Raw genomic sequence first — 20,438 nt, 5'->3', positions numbered from 1 at the left:
CATAGGATAGGAGGAAAGCCTACATTCAAAGACAAGTCAGGGACAAAGAGGTGGGTATCAGGAGCTGGGAACTGCATACTTAAGTATGTTCGGGGCCTCACTGCTGACCTGACTTTTTCTGATGTCAACACCATTCTGGACTAAGTGCATTGGATTGCTATTTCAGACATGGAGAAATCGTGTGCTGGGAGACTTCCAGAAGCATCTGGAGGATTTATGATCAGAACATAAGGTCTTCTGGAATTTAGTAGGTCTTCTGTCCCTAAACCTTTCAGCTGGCTTTTAAACTCAGTCTTGTAAACTATAAATGCCCAGGGTGAAAGTAATTAGCTTCTTGGCAGTTGTGTTAGAAGTTCAGTGACCATGCCACTGAGAGGGAGAAGCTACATTTATCATTTCCATGCAGAAACCTCTGAACACTTTGAGGCCTTTACAGATTGCATCTCAGGAATTCATTCACTGCCAACACACTGACCCTGTTAATTATGAAAGAAGTTGCGTGACTGGTGAGGACCATATTTCTTTGATTGCTGTTACATATAAATTCCTCAAAGTCAGCCTCTCCTGAGACAGAAAAGAGTAAGTTACCTGTCTCACCCCTATGAGTTCATGTGCTATGGTCAGGTCAACACACACTGTGAGGAGGGCTCAAAGTGGCTGATATATATCTATATCTATATCTATCTATCTATCTATCTATATCTCCTGTTAGACAGAGAAATACAAATTCTCATCTGGAATTTGTATCCTAGCAATCTCAGATGACTGACCGATTTCAGGTAAGATAACCACCCACAACCCTGGCAACGTTGAAGAGCTTGTGTCAGAAGAGCTGACCCAAAATTATTGTGTCTGATGTAGCAAAGACAAAAGTTGCATGGCCCAAACCATCTGCCATCAGTTTAAAGCTGCATGGAGCTTTTATTTGATTTGCAGCTACATTTTATCTCTGTTTTCTAAATTGTTTTCATTCATCCAATTTATCTTCATTGAAAGTATGTTCAGAAGTGGTTCTTGAACTCAGAAAGTAATGAGCTGTGCTCAACTGATAAATCCAGTGTGATTGCAATGACCTTTTGAACACAATTTGGTGGGATAAGCTTTGTAATGACATGAGTCATAATAAAACTTCAGGTCCATTTGAAATAGAGGTAATACTTCATTACTGCAAAATATTTAATGGAGACCTTCCTTTCTGAGCCTTAGAAATGAATAGTTTTCACTATTTCACAAGAACTATTATTTAGACACTGGGACAAGCTGACCTCTGTTAAGTAATGACTCATGTTTTGAGGACATTAAAAAACTAGGTTTGAAACTGCAGAGAGGCAGAAGATGAGTTACAATTCTTTAAAGATCCCATGCCAAGTTTCTAGGGAAATGAACTATCTGTTCATAAGGAGGATTCTGTTTGTTGTTTAGTAAAAAAACGCAGTAAAGCCCTATAATACAAGTCACGTGGTAGAAAATAGATTGGCATAATCAAATCTGTCTAACAATTACATGAGGGCAAAGGTTTAACAGCCAACTTATAACAATGGCTGAAAGTGGGGGTCAAAGAAACGCTAGGTGTGGGTGGAGAATAGAGGGCTGCCAGCTTGCTTTTATCAGTGAGAACAATTAACTGTTTGAACAACTCAGCGTAATCTTTTTCTCTTCCAGAGGAATTTTTTATCTCCATTTGTGGGCTTCACACTGAGACGGGAAATGTTTTGAAAAAATATGCTATGATTGAGTGAGGTATTTTTGTTTTGCTAGCGACTTGTGGAATCTTGTATTGTAGAAGAGATCATATCACAGTAATTTTTGAGTCTGTGAATCTGATCAAAGTTTTTGTCAAGAGTTTAAAAATAAGAGATTAAAAGTAGTCTCCTTTTTCTTGGTTCTTGCACAAAATTTTCTCTGGTATTGTCATGTGACATAAGTTTTGCCATGAAGCTAAAATACAAAGATCAATTTGTCTAAAGAAATGGTCTGTTGGGAGTTTGGATGGCTTGCAGACATTAGATGAGAAGGCAGGAAACTTGGAATTAGATTTTGAAGCAGATGCAGAAGAAAATATAGGAAGAGTTAGGAATGCCTGAACCATGATACAGTGTGATAGATGCACTTGACCCCCTTACCCAGATTAGAGGTAGTGTGGTAGAGGCTTCAGAGGAGGTAAAGGGCTGAGCTGTCGCTGGGCCAAGAACTCCTGCAAGAAACCCACAAAGTAACAGAGTGACCCGCTCAGCATTGATGCATATGGTCTTGGAACACTGATCATGCAATTAACTCATAAATAGTGGGTGGTTTTTTCCAAGACTTATTTACCAAGAAACAAAGTCAGTTGTGGGTACAAGGAGTCTCACACATATGATCCCATTATGCAATTTGACTATAAGCCAACCACTCTATCCCATAAATATGACAGCCTAAGTGAGCCGCCTTTGAGCTTTCCCTGCTAGGTGGCATGGCTGCATGGCAGTGATCTCCCCTCGAGCTGAGACACCCCTCAGGGTTGCTCCTCAAGGCAGAGAAGCTTTTAACTAATGACAGATCTTTGGATGAGTCTAATTCGAGCTTCCTTGAAACTGCAACTGGACTGCACACCACAGAATCTCCCCTTGAGCTGGGGCACCTGTGAAGGTCTGGGATTCCTTACCTGAGACCAAGAGATCCCTCCTTCCCCAAGGCAGAAAGAGTCCTTATTCACAACAGATCCTCGGTAAGTGAGTGATAGCATGCTAAATTAATACTAATAAAATCTGTGTTGTTAATTTCTTTAGACAAACCGTTGTTGCAATCTAAGACTAAGATTGTGCGTAGCCATACCTAAGCTCCATTAGGATTTTAGAAAGCAAGTGGGTCTAGTCTGAACCTCACGACTCAACGAAGTGGAATTTCTTACTGTTTATATTTCTTCCATTGGACATAAACCATTGTCCCAGTCCGAGACTAAGACTGGACGCAGCCAGATCTAAGCTCTATCAGTTTAGTGAGCAAGGGGGTTGACTCTGAACCTTGTGACTCAGAAGGAGGGTGTCTCTTACCCTTTTGTGTCTCCAGTCTCTGTGTAAATCATTGTAACCTGATTCTAAATCGATTTTCCTTTGTATGTTTCTTATGTGTAGAAAGTAATAGAGTGAATCTTGCAATCCAACTTTGTGAAGGTGCACTTCTACAAATTCATATTAAACCTACTTTTCTAATACCTTTGATGGTGATTCTTTGAGTGACCCTAACTCACTCATCTGTGACATATGGTTTACTGTATCTCTTAAATTATGTCATAGTGTATGGGAGAGGTGTTCTGTCTGTTTATTTCCTTTTATGTAAGTCAAATCAAAGCCTAAAGGAAAGCATGTCTGGGCTTTATACTTTCTTTAATGATAAAATCTCTTGAGATATTCCTCTTAATTTTACTCTTTTTCTAATGCCATAAGTACTTTTCTAGTATTGTTCATACCATATTTCCTATAATAAAATAGTTGGTAAATGAAATAGGTAACCCCAAGATTAAATTGAAAGAAATTTGAGATTTCATATTAGCTTAAAATAGTATGAAGTTTATCTGTACAATATTATATTTAGGATTGTGGCTTTCGACCACAGCAAAGGTCATTCTCCTCATTGATTCTTTAAGACCAAGCCTTAATGGTTGACTCATACCATATGTAATAAAGTCTTCAGGACCATAACAAAAGAATGATGCTTCATTGCTCAAATGAGACTGGTTGCTAGGAACTTTCTAGAACATCTTAAATATACATAATGATGTTCACAGCTGAAGATACAATAATTCTGAGCAGTTAAAAATCTGAGCAGTCAGATGCTGAAAGACAGTCAAGCATTAGATATTTCCTCTTGTCTCCAAGGCATTTTCTTCTTGGCTTAAAGGAAAAGCTCCAGCATAAATACTGAAAAAACATGAATAATGCTGGTACTGTCCCAACATGTTCATCATTGTTTTAATTTGGCAAGGTAGTCTAGGAAAGCCTGAGGTCTCTTTTTCTATAGATGGAGCACAGCCAGAATTTTCTCATGCTCCTGATCCCCTTCACTGCCTCCATTCCTCCTCCCCCAGATACATCCCAGATATGCCCCAATACCTCAGTGCATCTATAATTCTCTCTCTTTAGATGTGTCTGGTACACTTATTGTATCCCTCTCCCCGGTACACATAGTGTATCTAGTTGCTGACTGTGTCTTTAGTGTTAAGATTGTGAGGAACAAGAGAAGAACTTGTGATGGTGCTTTTCTTGTGGCACATTTGAACTCCCATTGTTTCTTCCAAATACAGTGGAACAGAGCTGCCTAATATTCTAAAAGTTAGGGAATCTTCTTCCAGTGCTTATTTTCTGGAGTGTCAGGAAGCTCATTTCAGATCTCTTCTCATGGCATCTGATGTTGCTGCACACTGTAGTAGCTGTATAGCAATATGGGAGGACATGCAGAAAGTAAGAAAACAAGAGATAACATTCACTTCCATCAATATGCATCTATGTGGCATAAACAATGGTAAATTCTGTGGCCTTTGTAGCAATGAAATAAAATAACTTTTAAATGGTGCAGGCTTTGCTTTTGTATAGTTGAATTTAATGCATTTGTATCTCCAGGTATCCAAATCTCTCTGAGAATCCTAGAAAGTTAGTTAGTCTCTCTAGTGATGACCTAACAACTTTTCATTATTCATATTCGTATTTGTATACGTATTCATATAAAGTGATTCCATGAGCAGAGGAATTAACGTGTCCTGCTTTCCTCCAGGTTTCTGTCCCTTTCCCTCTCCAGCTCTCCTCGTGTCCCTGGGACCCTACCCCCAGGGCAATGCTAGCACCTTCCCATGGTCCTAGACCTTCTCACCACCCCCAAGACCTTCAGTTCCTCCCAGAGCAGCTTCAGCTTCTTCCCCTCATTCCACTGCATCCTCCTGTAACTCCTTCACTTTCTTCTTGTGCCCCTTTCTGATTTGCCTATGGCTAGTTTGAAAGTGCTGCACAAGTAGGCAGTACCTACGTACATAACTGATTGGCTAGCATTTTTTTCAGTGCTGTTAGTTTTAGGAAAAAGTGTAAGAACTTGAGAGAACTATGACCCTCTTAAACCTTGGATGAAATTGGCATATAGTTTTAAAATATGGTTACAAAAGGACATTAAGGGGGTACTGAAGCAAACATGCTCTATGAAGTGGAGGTTTTCAAAAGCGCAAGGGAATTTAGGCACATTCTTTGTGGGGAACTATGCATAAAAAGTCCAGATTTTTATCAGATTGAAATGTTGGCTAGGGGCATTATTTTACTTTGTATTTAAACAAGTTTATTCCAGTGAAAGCAAGTGGCATGGCTGCTGTTGTGGCAATAAGTCTTACCAGTACAATTTCCTTTATTCAGAAACAATAGTGAGCCAGGCAATCTTTTATATTTTGCCATATAGATTTTCTACAGTAGGAGAGCCTGCCAGTATCTCTACACTAGCAAACCTTATCTGGTGCATGGTGCTCCTAAATGTTTTCAATATTTCTAGACCATTCCCTGTCCCTGTTTTCAGTATCATCCTAGGCTTCTGTGAAAGCATCAAAGACCAATTGCTGTAGCATCTAAGTTTCATTTCAAGATCAAACATTTCAATGAGGTAAGTCTTGTATCATATGTAATGATGAGTTTTCAGCAGCAGCAGCTCTCAAATGGGTGTGGGGGATTTACAGAGAACAAATTTCTGTGGCACCTGCTGGGGCTGGAGCAAGGGAGGTGGCCAGGAAAATACCTGAACTTCATTCCTTGCACCTGCACGTTCACTGCCTTGAAAAATGGCTTCAGTATCCCAGTGTCATATGGGGATTCCAGGAGAGATGCTCATTAGCATCTGTCTAGTAAGGTTAAGCTCTTATTGTACAGCTATTGTTATAAGAAAAAGCAGTAATTTTTTTAATATATTCCATGTAAAATTTAGGTTTTCATTTAGATTACATATCAGCATGCACTCTACACTAAAAGGTACCTTAGACTTTTCACAGAATTTTTGCAGTGTCATTAATATACAGTTAAACTGATGGCACAAGTGAACATTTGGTGTTGTCCTTAAGCCCCAGATGTGGCAGTTGCGTGGAACCTCCTTGCTTGTAGGGAGAGGCCTTGAAGTGCCAAAGGGTGAAAGCCCTTGGACCAGAAAGCAAGCATAAACATTCCTTTTTATTATTGTTTTATATCATAATTTTTTTAAGCCATTCTTCTTGTAACTAGGAAGCCCCAGATAGACTTTTACTTTGGAACCTGTTGATAAGCAATAGTTGTGTTTATTCACTCTGCTTGCTGATGTGTTTGAATGCTGTGCGGTGGGTGTCTGCCATGGTGCCATTCATCAAAAGCCCCCCAGTCAGACCAACCAGTTAAGCTCCCTTGATACAAGAGATACAAGTCCAGCCCAGCCCAGCACTCTTCTTTTGTTTTGCATTGTACCTCTTTCCTGGGGACTAAATGAGTGGCTATCAAGTCTAATGGGACACTGCAACAGCTATTAGGTTGCAAGCCAATATCTGATACTGGAGCAGCAATAGATTATTTACTGTCTGTTTGTTTCACACTATATTTGTGCTAGTGTCTTCACATTGATCTTAGCATGCAGTTACAAAATGCATTAGCAAAGGCCTCGTTGTTAAACATCCATTACAGAGCAATGAAGCATTTCACCAATTAATGCAAACCTTGGTCAGAGCATGTCTTTGGAAAGAGCCTTGAGCAGCCCGAGACAAATTCCTTCCTGCAGGAAGGGGTCTGTGCAGCAAAGGCTGGGCAGGTTTGTATTAGCTGGAGAACGAGAGCTCAGAGTGTACCACCACCCTTTTACAGCATTTGCATTGCGCCTCCTTGAGCTGCATTTGTCAACATGTGTGAACTTTTTATATTTCTGCTCTGGTGCAGAAAAATACATCTCAATTCTGAACACACAATCATCTGAACTTGCCAGAAATTTTGATCAGGAAATTATTACCTCCTGTGTATTCCACTAACAACAGCATGAGACTTAATAGTTCAGAAGAACAATTCTTCTAAAAGCCCTTTTGTCCGCAAACATCTTCAGACTGTTCCGTTTAAAGCTCTTCAAAATTTTCAGTCTCTGGATACTGTTAATTTATTTTCAACAAATCCAGCCCTAGCTCCCATGTCCAGGGTTTTATACACCAGAATAATTTGTCTCTGTCTGTTGAAGTAGTATGGACAGAAGGATTTTGTCTCTAATAGAATTAAGCTCAGGACCAGAAGTTATTTTTTTAAAGATTTGTAAAATTCATTATTGCATTTTATTGCAATTTCTTAAATAACTTTTAGCTATACCACCTGACTAACTAAATCTTATGGGCTGCTACCCAGACTGAGAGACATCTTAGTCCAGGTAGATAGCACAATATATTTGGTTTTGATGTCTATTATCTGCATTACAGCTAAATGTTATTTGTTATGTGTCATAATAGTAGGATTTCTGCTGTCCCCTAGTGGTTAGTTCATTTTCTGAGTGCAGTATGGCCATTACCATTTCTGTCATCCTACTAGAAATTGCAAACTGGCTTGCAGTTTGATTTACACCAGAGAACGTGTACAAACTTAAACTCACTTAAAATATTTTCCAGCATAAAAGCTGCCGACCTGATAAAAAGACTTATAAAGTAACCAGCAACTGTGTCTGTGTAGCTTTAACTTTCCAGGAATGTGTGGGAGACTGTGTGGTGCCCTTTCACACAAGCCTACAGTGAAAGATAAAAGCAATGAAACCTGGAAGCAACTAGAGGAAGCAGATTTAGTTTTTACTGAAGCAATTAGTGATGTTTTGACACTGTGCTGAATTTTCTTAACCTGTTGATAGAGTGAGATACACCAGACAATGCTTTGAGAGGGCAGGAGTGGCAGAGTGACTCCCTCTCCTCTGCATCCTTATGCCAAACTGAGCTTGTGCACCCAGGCACCTGCTGGTTTAAAGCCGTTTTTGCACCAACAGAGCTGAACAGATGGCAGTATTGCCTGATGTGCAGCATGAAGATTGCAATAACTTCACGAGATGAGATTAAAAGCAGCTTTATGAGCAATGGCTGTTGAAATGCAGTTCATGCATTAAAACTCATTTCAAACTGCTTGTGTAGAATGACCAAGTCTTTCTATAAGATTCTATAGAGTGAATCCAGGAGGAGCATAGGGTGGCCCTCCTTTCTCACCATGTTTTATCTTCATCAGTTAATTATAGGAATACAGAATACTTCACTGCTTAAAGACCTTTTGTTATTTCTAACCTGCACAAATACGCTTTGAGGGTCCTCAAGCAAGAGCAGGGGTTCTGGCCTCCACAAAGTGTCCATAATGCTCTGCTACACTTCCTCCAGTCAGGGAATAGTTTATACAACTTGAAATATGCTTGGCTGGGGCTTCAGCTGATGTGAGGAGTAGCCTGTTAGGGCAGCTTTTTGTATTAAGCTTACAGAGCAAAAGCTTGGAGCCAGCAGTGTGGGTCTCTCATGTATCCTGCTCTGAGAAGCTTCAGGTATAGTCAAGTCTTGCCAAACCTCAACATTTCAATGCAACCCTGACAATATTTGGCATTATTCACAAAGCTTTCCCCTCCTGGCATCACACTGTGTTTGCCTGCTGGCCAGCACAGGAGAGCACTGGTGACCACACTTGTGGAGCATGGGGATTCAAGTTAGGGGTGGCTCCACCTTCATGAGGACTGGCCTGTGCCGAGGAAGACCGACCGGATTTGGAGTCCCCTGGGAGTGCACCTCCTTCCAGGCAGTGAAAGGACCTGTTAGATCAGACTCAGCACTGGACTTATGCTGGTCCCACACTTTGGCATGGTGGCTCTACACCAGGTATGTTAGCCTGTGTCCAAAACTTGGAACAAGAGGAGGAGGGTGTGCTTACTTTCCTCCTTAACCAGTTTGATTAGAGTAAGCTGGTTTTTGGGGAATGAGAATGCATAGGTGGAAATGCAGAAAGGTGTTTTGTGTGCAAAAGCGTGTGAATCTGGCTGGCAGCACAACAGAGGGAGCCAACAAAGCAAAGATGGAAAATGGAAACAGTATTTGCTTGGAGCTGGAGCACATGGCATACGAGGAGAAGGTGAGACATTCAGATCTGTTCACCCTGAAGAAGAGCAGGCAAAGAGGACACCTTTTCCCTCTCTTCAGTTACCCAATAGGACAATGTCCTGGTTTCAGGTGGCATAGAGTTAATTTTCTTCTTAGTAGCTGGTGCAGCGCTGTGTTTTGGATTTGGTGTGAGAACAATGTTGACAGCACACTGATGGTTTCAGTTGTTGCTGGGTGATGTTTATACCCAATCAAGGACTTTTCAGTTCCTTGGGCCCTGCCAGCCAGAGGGCTGGAGGGGCATGGGGAACTGGGAGGGGACACAGCCAGCACAGGTGACCTGAACTAGCCCAGGAGCTATTCCATACCATATGACTTCATGCTGAGTGTATAAACTGGGGGAAGAAGAAGGAAGAGAGGGACATCCAGCATTTGGCATTATGGCGTTTGTCTTCCCAAGTAACCGTTACGTGTGATGGAGCCCGGCTGCCCTGGGGATGGCTGAGCACCTGCCTGCCCATGGGAAGTGGTGAGTGAATTCCTTGTTTTGCTTTGCCTGCATGTGTGGCTTTTGATTTACCTATTAAATTGTTCTTATCTTAACTCTCAAGTTTTACACTTCTTTCCAATTCTCATCCCCATCCCTCTGGGTGAGGGGGGACTGAGCAAGTGGTGGTGTGGTGCTGGGTTGCCAGCCGGCGTTAAACCACAACAGATACTATGGAGAAGACAGAAATTTTTGCTGAAGGTGCGCAGTGACAGGACAAGAGTCAACAGACACAAGTTATGCACAAGATATTCTTATTAGGTATATTGAAAATATTTTCACTGAAAGGGTGGCCAAGTGCAGAACAAGTTTTAGTTATGCACAAAAGAGGTTTTAGTCTCCGTCCTTGGAGATATTCAAAACTTAACAAGGCCTTGCACAGCTTGATCTGTTTGGACATGCTTTGAGCAGGGTTTGGACTAGTTGACTTTTAGCAGTCCCCTCCAACAAAACTTTTTGTGTTTCCATTATATTTTCCTGTAATCTAGCTAGTCAGTATTTCTGGGTCGGGCTTTGAGTCTGTATCTGCAAAACGTGACAGAAGGAGCTAATAAGCAGGATGCTGTCAAGACACAGAAAAGATTAATAATTAAAAATACAGATTTTTTGAAAGGGCTGGGCTGGCCCTAGTTTCATTTAGATGCACAGGTACTCAGATTACACTAGGGTTAGGGGAGTAGCGGTGATAGTGCAGTTGGATTTCTTGAACAGAATATTTTTTATAGCTTGCAAACAGGTGCATCACACGCATATTGTATTTTCTTGCATGTAAATCTGCAGCTCATCAAACTGTTTCCACTATCAGTGGAAAAGTCTTAGTCGGAATTTTCAAAGGGACTTAGTTATATTCAAGTTGAATGGAAGTTGCACCTCGCTTTCTATGAAGCTTCACTGAAAACAGGGCCAGTTTTGCAAAGTGGTTTTAGTCTAAAGGATAGTACCTAGTATGAAAAAGATGTCTCGAGATCTCCCACACCATTGGAAGTCCTGTTTATTTTAATGGAACTCCTATTTGTTTGTTAGACCAATATGTAAATTGGGGTAAATTGGCATAAAATGTCTAGTCAGGAGGGGAGAAGTGGGCGCTGTAATTTGGGCAGGCACAGTGTCTTTCCAGTACCTCTACATTATCTGGGTGCAGAGGGTCCTGAGAAGTTTCTGCAGGTGTAGTTGTTCCTTTAGTGTTGTGCATTGCAGTACTGGAGCTGTAATGCTTGCATATGAATGTTACACATTCCCATTTTTGCAGTAGGTTCTTTGATAGCCACACTAGATAACTTTTTTTTTTATTACTTCTTAGTACCAAAAATTAACTTTGTGCAGGGTGGCTGTAATGTTTTCCATCTACTAGCCACATCAATAATAAACAACAAATTCATTTGTTCTTTAATTTTTCCATAACGGCACAGAAAAAAACCCCCAAGCTTTGCTTATTTACCCACTGCTCTGTTGTCGATACAGAGCCAAATGCAGTCCTTACTTTTAAGTCAATGGAGCGACTACAGAGATGAATTTAAGCATATTGAAGAAATTACACAAAACAACCTCTTATTTTGTTTGCATATCCACACATGGTGCAAGGAGTAACAGAACAGAGCAACAGATTCTCCTGTATTCTTTTTTTTCAGTAAGTCTTCAGCCAAGCAGTGAAACTATTTTTTTACAACACTAAAACCCAATGCAACTAATATATTCATAATGGATTTTTATGATCTGCTCTTGTATCCCCAATGGCTCATTTGCAGATCTTAATGCAATTTTCTAAGAGCTGAAAAATGTAATTCAAAGCAGCTTCCTGGTCTAAAATCCCATTGATTCACTAATTCACTGTTTATAGCTTCTTGTTGCAGACAAGGCAGTTATTTGCAGGCAAGACCTTTCTTGGTAAGTAAAATATGAACCAGCTAAAGACCCCAATTCTTTAGCTGAAATCACCAGGGAATTGTTTAACCACAACTGCACAGGCCTCAAGTATATGTTAAAACTGAAGTTCATGCTTAAATATTCTCCCAAAGTAAAGAGGCTTTTCTTAACTAGTGCCAAAAACAGTGGAGAAGGTATTGTCTACCAAGAAACAGAAGAAGATAAATTACAAGGCACCTAAATCAAAACATGTTTAACTGTTCAGTGCAGTTTTCTGATTAAGGGAACAGGAGCCAAGAATCTCTGTTACACGTATAAAACAAACGCCAGCAAAAAATGTAACAAATATTAAAAAGAAGTGACCATGAGAACATCAGACCACCTGTTTATCTCCTCCAATAATGCTCAGCCATGAGGCACTAAACATCCATGAACTTTCCAGCAGATTTCCCTAATCTTTACTTTTAGCCTTTGTTACAACTGTTGCTTGATTTAAAATGTAATACAAAACCAGCTTCTCTCCTGAAAACCAGCCTGTAGTAGGTGTCTAGGACAGTTTTTGGAGAGATGTGTGGTTTAGTACCCTGAGACAAAAGTGAGAACAGGAGATGAATCTTCTGCAGCCTGTAACTCATCTGAGCAGTAACCATTTGGCACTGAAAGTTCCTGGTCCCAGGAGCTCTGTCGGAGGCACAGGAGTGGCCCATAGCATGGTGTAGGCTATGAATGATAGTATCATAGTATCAGAATGGTTTGGGTTGGAAGGGACCTTAAAGATCATCTAATTCCAACCCTCCTGCCATGGGCAGGGACACCTTCCACTAGACCAGGTTGCTCAAAGCTCCATCCAAGCTGGCCTTGAACACTTCCATGGATCAGGCATCCACAGCTACTCTGGTGAGGAGTCAGCATGGGCAAGGTTTTGAGATGCACACTCTTTTGGTTGGTGTCACCGTTTCAGGCTATTTTCAGCAGCTCCCTGCCCAGCATGCTGTCTGTTGTGCTGTTCAGTCAGAAGCTGTCAGTTCCACAGGCATTTATTTGGGAACTGAACTGGAAACTGAGGATTTCTCTGCAGAGGTGAGTGTTTATAGCTTTGGTGCTGTGGCAGCAAGTGTCCCACTCCCATTATGGATCTGAGCTTAAATGTCATGTTTAGAATAATACATGAGGGTCTGATTTTGGAGAAGAAAAGCACAGAACAAACCCCCTGAGGTTTATTCCCTTAAATCTCCCTTTGTGGTGGAGATTCAGAAAAGATTGCCTCCACATGGGTGCAGGAGGTCTTTTCTACCCCAAGCAGGCACCTCTGCGGGCTGATGTCACAGGACATCTCTTCAGGGTAGTTCAGCAGTGCGGGCCCTTCAGCATGCTCTCTTGCATTTCAGGAATCCTATCAAACCAGTGGTTATTTTAATTATAAATGATGGAAACCAGGAACTTAACAGGGAAAGGTAGGTGATCCTCTGAGGCTGGTCCCTGAGAAGCTGCAAAAGGCTTGAGAATAGCACCATCTCCTGGAAACGCCTCATATAGCTTCGCTTTTCTGTGTTGCCTGAATGCACTTTTTTTCCTAAAACTACCGTCATTCAAACCAATAGTTTGGTTAACGTGTGCCCTACTGCTACCGAGCAGTAGGTTGGCTAAGGTATTCCCATGCTTCGGCGATAACTGAACACCACCCACACATGCTGCTCCCAGTGTACCCCATGTTAACGGTGCAACGAATGTGACACGTGAGGGCAGCTCTGTCAGCTACAGAGGTGAGGACACACCTCATTTGCCACAGGGACATGCCAGGGTGCCTCAGAAGAATAACGGAAACCCTTTGGGATAGTAACCTTCAATCCAACATAAAGTAACCTTTACATTTTCTCTAAAGCCTTTAACTGAAACCTGATTTTACTCCAAGTGGGAAAGGGAAAGGGGAAGGGGAAGGGGAAGGGGAAGGGGAAGGGGAAGGGGAAGGGAAGGGAAGGGAAGGGAAGGGAAGGGAAGGGAAGGGAAGGGAAGGGAAGGGAAGGGAAGGGAAGGGAAGGGAAGGGAAGGGAAGGGAAGGGAAGGGAAGGGAAGGGAAGGGAAAAGAGAGAAAAACTAAAGTGTAGTGCATTTGTGTGGTAAGGTTTTGGTAGCAGGGGGCTGCAGGGGTGGCTTCTGTGAGATGACACTAGAAACTTCCCCCATGTCCAACAGAGCCAATGTCAGCCGGCTCCAAGATGGACCTGCTGCTGGCCAAGGCTGAACCAATCAGTGATGGTAGTAGCACCTGTGAGAACATATTTAAAAGATTAAAAAAATGCTGTGCAACAGCAGCTGGAAGAGAGGAGTGAGAATATGTGAGGGAGACAACTCTGCAGACCCCCAGGGCAGTGCAGAAGGAGGGCAGGAGGTGCTCCAGGCACCAGAGCAGAGATTCCCCTACAGCCTATGGTGAAGACCATGGTGAGGCAGGCTGTGCCCTGCAGCCCATGGAGGTCCACGGTGGAGCAGATATCCACCTGCAGCCTGTGGAGGACCTCATGCCAGTGCAGGTGGATGTGCCCAAAGGAGGTTGTGACCCCATGAGAAGCCCACACTGGACTAGGCTCCTGGTGCGACTTGTGGATCCATGGACAGGAACCCATACTAGAGCATGTCTTCTGTTAGGACCTGTGGCCCAACAGGGCACCCATACTGGAGCAGTCCTTTCCTGAAGGATCCCATTGGAAAGGATCCATGCTGGAGCAGTTAATGAAGAGTGGTAGCCTGTGGGTGGGACCCATGTTGGAGAAGTTCATGGAGGACTGTGTCCGATGGGTGGGACACCACACTGGAGCAGGGTAAGAATATGAGGAGGAAGGAGTGGCAAAGAAAATGCATGATGGACTGATCACAACCCCCATTCTCCATCCCCCTGCACCATTCAGGGGGAGGAGGAAGAGAAATTGGGAGTGAAGCTAAGCCTGGGAAGGAGGGAGGGGTGAAGGGGGAAGGTGTTTTAAGTTTTGTTTTTATTTCTCATTATCCTACTCTGATTTGATTGGTAATAAATTAGATTAATTTCCCAAAGACAACCCTTTTTTGCCTGTGATGATAGCTGGTGAGTGATGTCCCTGTCCTTACCTCTGCCCATGAGTCCTTCACTGTATTTTCTCCCTCTGTCCAGCTGAGGCTGGGGAGTGATAGAGCGGCTTGGTGGGCACCTGGTGGCTAGCCAGGGTCAAAGCACCTCATTAACAGCGGATGTCACCCCACAGAGGTCTTCCAGGATTGTCCCAGTATAGCAGAATACTTACCATTCCCTTATTCCTTCCTTTCACGTGCTGATCATGTCACAGCCTAATTCCATAGTCAATGCATTGCACTGCTGAACCACTCAACATCCAGAGGAGTATTCTCTTAGCAACTTTCTGTTATAGCTACAACAGGTTCAATCTAAGCTAGAACTTCACAGTATTAATCACACCAAATAGCAGAATTACCTAACAAGAAACAAGATTATAACTTCATGTAGTTTGGAGTATTAGCTGAAGGTAAACTACTACAATTTCCAATATGTAATCACCTCTCCTGTCCTTTAACATGAATACACAGTCCGTTGAGTTCATTTAGTCCATGACGTTGGGCTCCATCTGTTACAACAGTCTTTCTGGGCAGGGAGGATTGTATGAGGTGTTGGATTGTTGCATTTTAAAGCCAGTTCTGATTCTATTACGGCTGTGCTGAGCTGGTTTCATCAAAGTTGTTCTTCATTGGTGTGGCAGTTGAAAAGTAGTCAGTTTCCGACCTTCAAATCCCAAGTTGTAGAGATGGGCACCACAAGATACCCAGTGTAATAACAAACATATGGAAGTGACAATATACAATATTATGTTAACAATTAACATCACACAGCTCAATTCATTGACTATTTTCACCCAAAATCAAATCCCTTTGAGGCACACATTGAACTTCCCAATCCTCCCACATTACCCACCAAGGCTCCCAGGTCATTGAGCAAAAGCAATCCCATGAATGGGTTTGCCTTTGCCTGAGGCAGGAAGGACCCAGACTGTTTTCCCAAGCATGTTTTTAAGGTGCACTACAGGAACTTTATCCCCTTCTACAGTACCTAAAAGCTTTGATTGGGCAGGGCCTGAGAAACCAGAAAGTCCTGGACCACACTGTCCCACACCAAATCTAAAACACAGCACTGCACTAGCCACCAAGAAGAAAATTAACTCTATCCCAGCCAAAAACAGGACACATCTCCAGGGCCAGGTGGTTTTGCAAGCCCATCATCGACACCCATTGAACCTGCAAATGTAGTTCCCCAAAAGCACGTGCAGTCCAATTACCCAAAATACGTACTTGTGTCGTGGTTTAACTTGGGCTGGCAGCCAAGCACCATGCCACCACTCGCTCACTCCCCCTCACCCAGAGGGACGGGGAGAAGAATCAGAAAGGAATGTAAAACTCAAGGGTTAAGATAAGAACAATTTAATAGGTAAAGCAAAAGTCACGCATGCAAGCAAAGCAAAACAAGGAATTCACTCACCACTTCCCACAGGCAGGCAGGTGCTCAGCCATCCCCAGGGCAGCCGGGCTCCATCACACGTAACAGTTACTCGGGAAAACAGACACCATAAATGCTGGATGCCCCCCCTTCCTTCTTCTTCCCCAGTTTATATACTCAGCATGAAGTCATCTGGTATGGAATAGCTCCTGGGCTAGTTCAGGTCACCTGTCCTGGCTGTGTCCCCTCCCAATTTCTTGTGTCCTTCCAGCCCTCTGGCTGGCAGGGTGTGGAGTGACTAGAAGACAATGGGCATACTATAAGCAATCCAGACCGAGTAACTTTGTTGTGATAGCAGGCTGAAGTTGTAGCAAGTTGCTGCTGCTGCGGAGGACATATGCAAGGCTAAAAGAGACAAACTGTGTACAAGGACAAAGAGATTGTGAAACTGCATACGCGTCAAGAAGATAAGGAAGTTGGACTGAAAAATGATGAGCTAAGATGTGAAAGCAGGATGTCTACGTGACAAGAGAGCAGCGCGTGGACACCACACCAGAACCAATCATAGATGACTAGAGTACATGTGGACAAGTAGTTTTAGCCTATCACCTTTGAATAACAACATATGCATGGCACATGTATCTTTTGTTAAGGGTAAAAATTTGCTGTAAGTCTGTTAATAAATTGGCACTAACTTGATCACATTGATCTTACAAGTTGTGTCCGAATGCCTTCTGTGTCAGCAGGGCCCAAGAAACCGAAGTCCTTGATTTAGTATAAACATCACCCAGCAACTACCAAAACCATCAGTGTGCTGTCAACCTTGTTCTCATACCAAATCCAAAACACAGCGCTGCACCAGCTACTAAGAAGAAAATTAACTCTATGCCACCTGAAACCAGGACAACTTGCCAGGTCAAATTTTCCAATACAAACTTGTGTCTTTGTAGAAGCACACCTGGGGCCTCAAGCACAAGGGCCATTTTCATTCCCCAGTATAATAATTGGGTGCTCAGACCCCTCTTACCCACTTCAGTGCAGCCTGAGGTGTTTGAACATCCCATTTCCTGCAGTTATATTTGGGGTCAATAAAGTCAAATGTCCTAGAGGGACACATTGTTGGACTACCAATGGTATATCATAAACCCACTGTTTCATGTACATGCAGGTGCAAGTACATCTTCCCATCTGAACATGCCCAGGAAGTAACCAGAAGGGTTAGATATTCAACAGTGGATCATGCAAATGGGTCATGCCTGGTTTCCCTTTCCCACACAAAATTCAACTTTGTTTTGTGGGTGAGTGTAACTCCACACTTTAACGCAGTTTCTCGATTGGTAATTTTTCAATATCACATGGGATCTCCAGGTTTAAACCCCAACAAGTACACATATACAAATAAATGTTTGCAGCTCTGGGATATACCATGTTTCTGTCGGGTCCCATGATAACAATTCACAACTAATGGTTCACAAACAATTCATTAAGGGAATATTCTCATGGGGTAGGGGATCACCTGTGCATCAACTATCCTATCTGGATTGGACAAAAACTGCTTAAGGACCAAGCACATTTATCATGAGAATGATTATGGTGCGTATAGTCACCCCATTTGTTAGGTATTTGCATACATCAAGCAAGGGAGAATGGGAAGTTCTATTTGAAGTGCAGGGGTTCACCATGAGGTGGGGGGGTCCCACCAATGTACCAGGTTACAGAGGGTCTTTGTGGGTACACCATGCCATGTTCAGTACATGTTGAAAGGCAGTCCACACTTTCTGGGGACACTGTGTCCGATTCTTTCATGTGGCAAGGATCTTACTTGTAGTTCCCAAACAGAGGTGTTGCTTCCAACAGGTAGCATTCCACATGTCTCGCCAGGTCATGTTAGCTGGAAATGAGAAGACCACTGGAGAAGGTACATAACAATTTGTCCCACTATACTCTTGGGATGGGAGTAAGTCAACTCCCCCCCAGCATTTTCCCTTTCTGTGTGTATTATGAATGCAGTTTTGGTTTAGCATTTCTAGCTTCAGATTTAAAATTCATGAGAAATATAACCAAATGATGGCAAACCTAAAGCCCACTGATGTGGACATGGGGAGGTCCACACAAAGATCTTGGTCTGTTTGATTCCAGATTTGGCTAAAAACAATGAACGATTCCCATGCCAAGCTAGGCTTGTTGTCCAAATTCCCAGTTGACTGAAACAAGATTATACACCCACAAAGTAAAAACATAAACTTCTCCCACACCATGTTTCCCTAGTAAAGTAACAAAACAGGCTTAATAAAATCAGAAAAACAATGCAAATAATGACTCAACAACCAAAAACCTAAGTCCCATGGTGGGCTTTTGACAACCTACAAAATATACACACAATAATGAACAATGATTAGAAGGATGGGACAATCCATCGGGTATGAATTCAGTGATCCTTCCCATATGTGTCAGTGGCCACCCAAGTATAAAGACTGAGCATTTTTTTAAAGTTAGAGGTACTGCTTCCACTGTTGGTGGATCCACCAAAGTAAGTTGTCCCAGAAAATGGATCAGGTTTGCAGGGTCCTTAGCCTCCTTTTTCCTGGGGAGTATGGACAGAAGCTTGGACACAATGTAGTAAGTCATGGGCACCCATTAATTCCCCAGCAGCTATTGACTTTATGACCTGCCTGACACCCTTGTTGGTTTGTGAAGCCCACCCAGGTTTGTGAAGTTTCAGAATGTGCTTCAAGAGCCCATTGGCACGGTCAACAATGCCGTTTGCCTGGGGGTGGTATGGGGTGTGAAAGATCCATTGGATTTCTTCACCCTGTGCCCACTCTTGAACCGTCCTGGCAGTAAAGGTGCTTCCATTATCTGATTGGATTGACTGGGGTTTGGGTAAACAGCTAAACCACAGCTTCACAGACCTCACAGTACTGTGTCCTATCACTCATCATACTGCTTCCACTTGGGTTAACCCCAGCACTGCTTCAGCTCCTAGTAGTACAAATTATTTTCCATTAGAGATCCAAAATAGACCAATGTAGTCCACTGCCAATTATCCCACAACCCTTTATTATCTCGTAAGTGCAAAGGTTGGTCCTTAAGAGCGTTGAGTTCTCCTAATTGAGTGCAGCATAGGCCGTGTGCAGAAATAATGGTTTTACACAACTCTGGTTACAGACCATGCTCTGCTAACTGCCTCCCTGACCAGATCTTTAATTCCTGAATGGCCCTGTTTTAAGTGCAACCTTTCCACAAATGTTCCCATTTTCCCCTCCTTACCTTTCATGGCCATTCCTGCTAAGCAGGTCAAAGAATCCACCCGATTATTCAAAAGGTGAACTTGGTGTGTTGCCTAAAACTCCCAAATTTTTGAACTCTGATTTAGTGCTTAACTACACGTGCACAGAGTTTTGGTCAAGCTGACCCTCTAGAGTTGTCAAGAATGACAAATGAAGGGACTTCTAACCAAGGCAGTCAGCTTTGGGAGAGACAAAACAAAGAACATGCTGTCTTCATGATGTAAGTCATGCGCACTTAGATTACCTTGTTTATGTTAAACTCTGATTAGTCAGCTCTTATGGTCTTTAGCCTTGCCCTAGAAGTGAACTATCCTCACTATAATACTAAAAATCACACCCCCTAAGGGAAAGACCCAGGCCCACTAAAAGACCCTTCCTCAGAGAGCATGTGTAGCAGTAAGGCAAGTTAGATAATGGATATGCAAATATGTAGCAAATCTCTATATGGACCTGCCCTCTGGGCAGGGAAAATGTGATAAGATTTTGTATATAATGTTTGTAGATTTGTACTGCAGTATGTTAGCTTTGTTTGATAGCATCCAGACTTGCACAACTCTTTAACACGGCAGTATCTCATCTCAGTGTGTAAGATTGGCTTGTTGCACACCAGGAATGGACTTGCATTTTAGAGACAACTGGTGATCCCCTGCCAGGTGTGCAGCAACCCATTCTACTAGAAAGGACTTCTGTTTAGCGACATTTAAGATTTCTTCCAATTTTCTTCATTGCCACACTGTTACCCAATTGACCTTCCATTGGTTTTGTTCCCAAAATGGGAGCCATTCAGTACATCCCTTGAACACAGGGAAAGAATCTGTGTAAATAAACACTGGTTCTTTAGTTTCAGCCTCTCTAATAACCCACCTGAGCATTTCCCTCTCCTCTGTCATGATTGACGCCCCCTGAATCAACATGTAGAGCTACCACTTGGTATTTCCATACCTTTCCCTCTCTTCTAAATGACACATCAGTGAACAGTATGTTTTTTAGGTGTGGTTCAAACAGAGGGCCAGTTTTTATACACGAGGGAGGAAGTCTCTGGTCCAGTTGATTGCTGGGCAGTTCTTCTATTTGGGGTATTTCAGGTGTTCCCTCCTCTATTTGGCTCATGTGGCAGTAATGACCTAATTGCACATACCACTTTCTTACTGTTTCTCGCTGCACAGTCCCCAGAGGGGCTGGGGTTCCAGACAGTACCAGCTTCAGGAC

General features: G+C 42.6%; 1 protein-coding gene across 1 annotated transcript in view; it reads left to right on the top strand.

Moving 5' to 3' along the window:
• Window positions 1–13,979, top strand: part of GCNT4 (glucosaminyl (N-acetyl) transferase 4) — a 68,368-nt gene extending 54,389 nt beyond the window's left edge. The window contains exon 4 of the transcript XR_008744714.1: window positions 13,953–13,979. The gene's annotated coding sequence lies outside the window, so the exon portion shown is untranslated. The remainder of the gene's footprint in view (window positions 1–13,952) is intronic.
• Window positions 13,980–20,438: the final 6,459 nt, after the last annotated feature.

The sequence above is a fragment of the Falco peregrinus genome, chromosome Z (genome assembly GCF_023634155.1).
Source record: "Falco peregrinus isolate bFalPer1 chromosome Z, bFalPer1.pri, whole genome shotgun sequence".
In the NCBI taxonomy this organism is placed as follows: Eukaryota; Metazoa; Chordata; class Aves; order Falconiformes; family Falconidae; genus Falco; species Falco peregrinus.
Note: the sequence above shows the minus strand (reverse complement) of the source record. Positions and strands in the feature narration are given on the sequence as shown.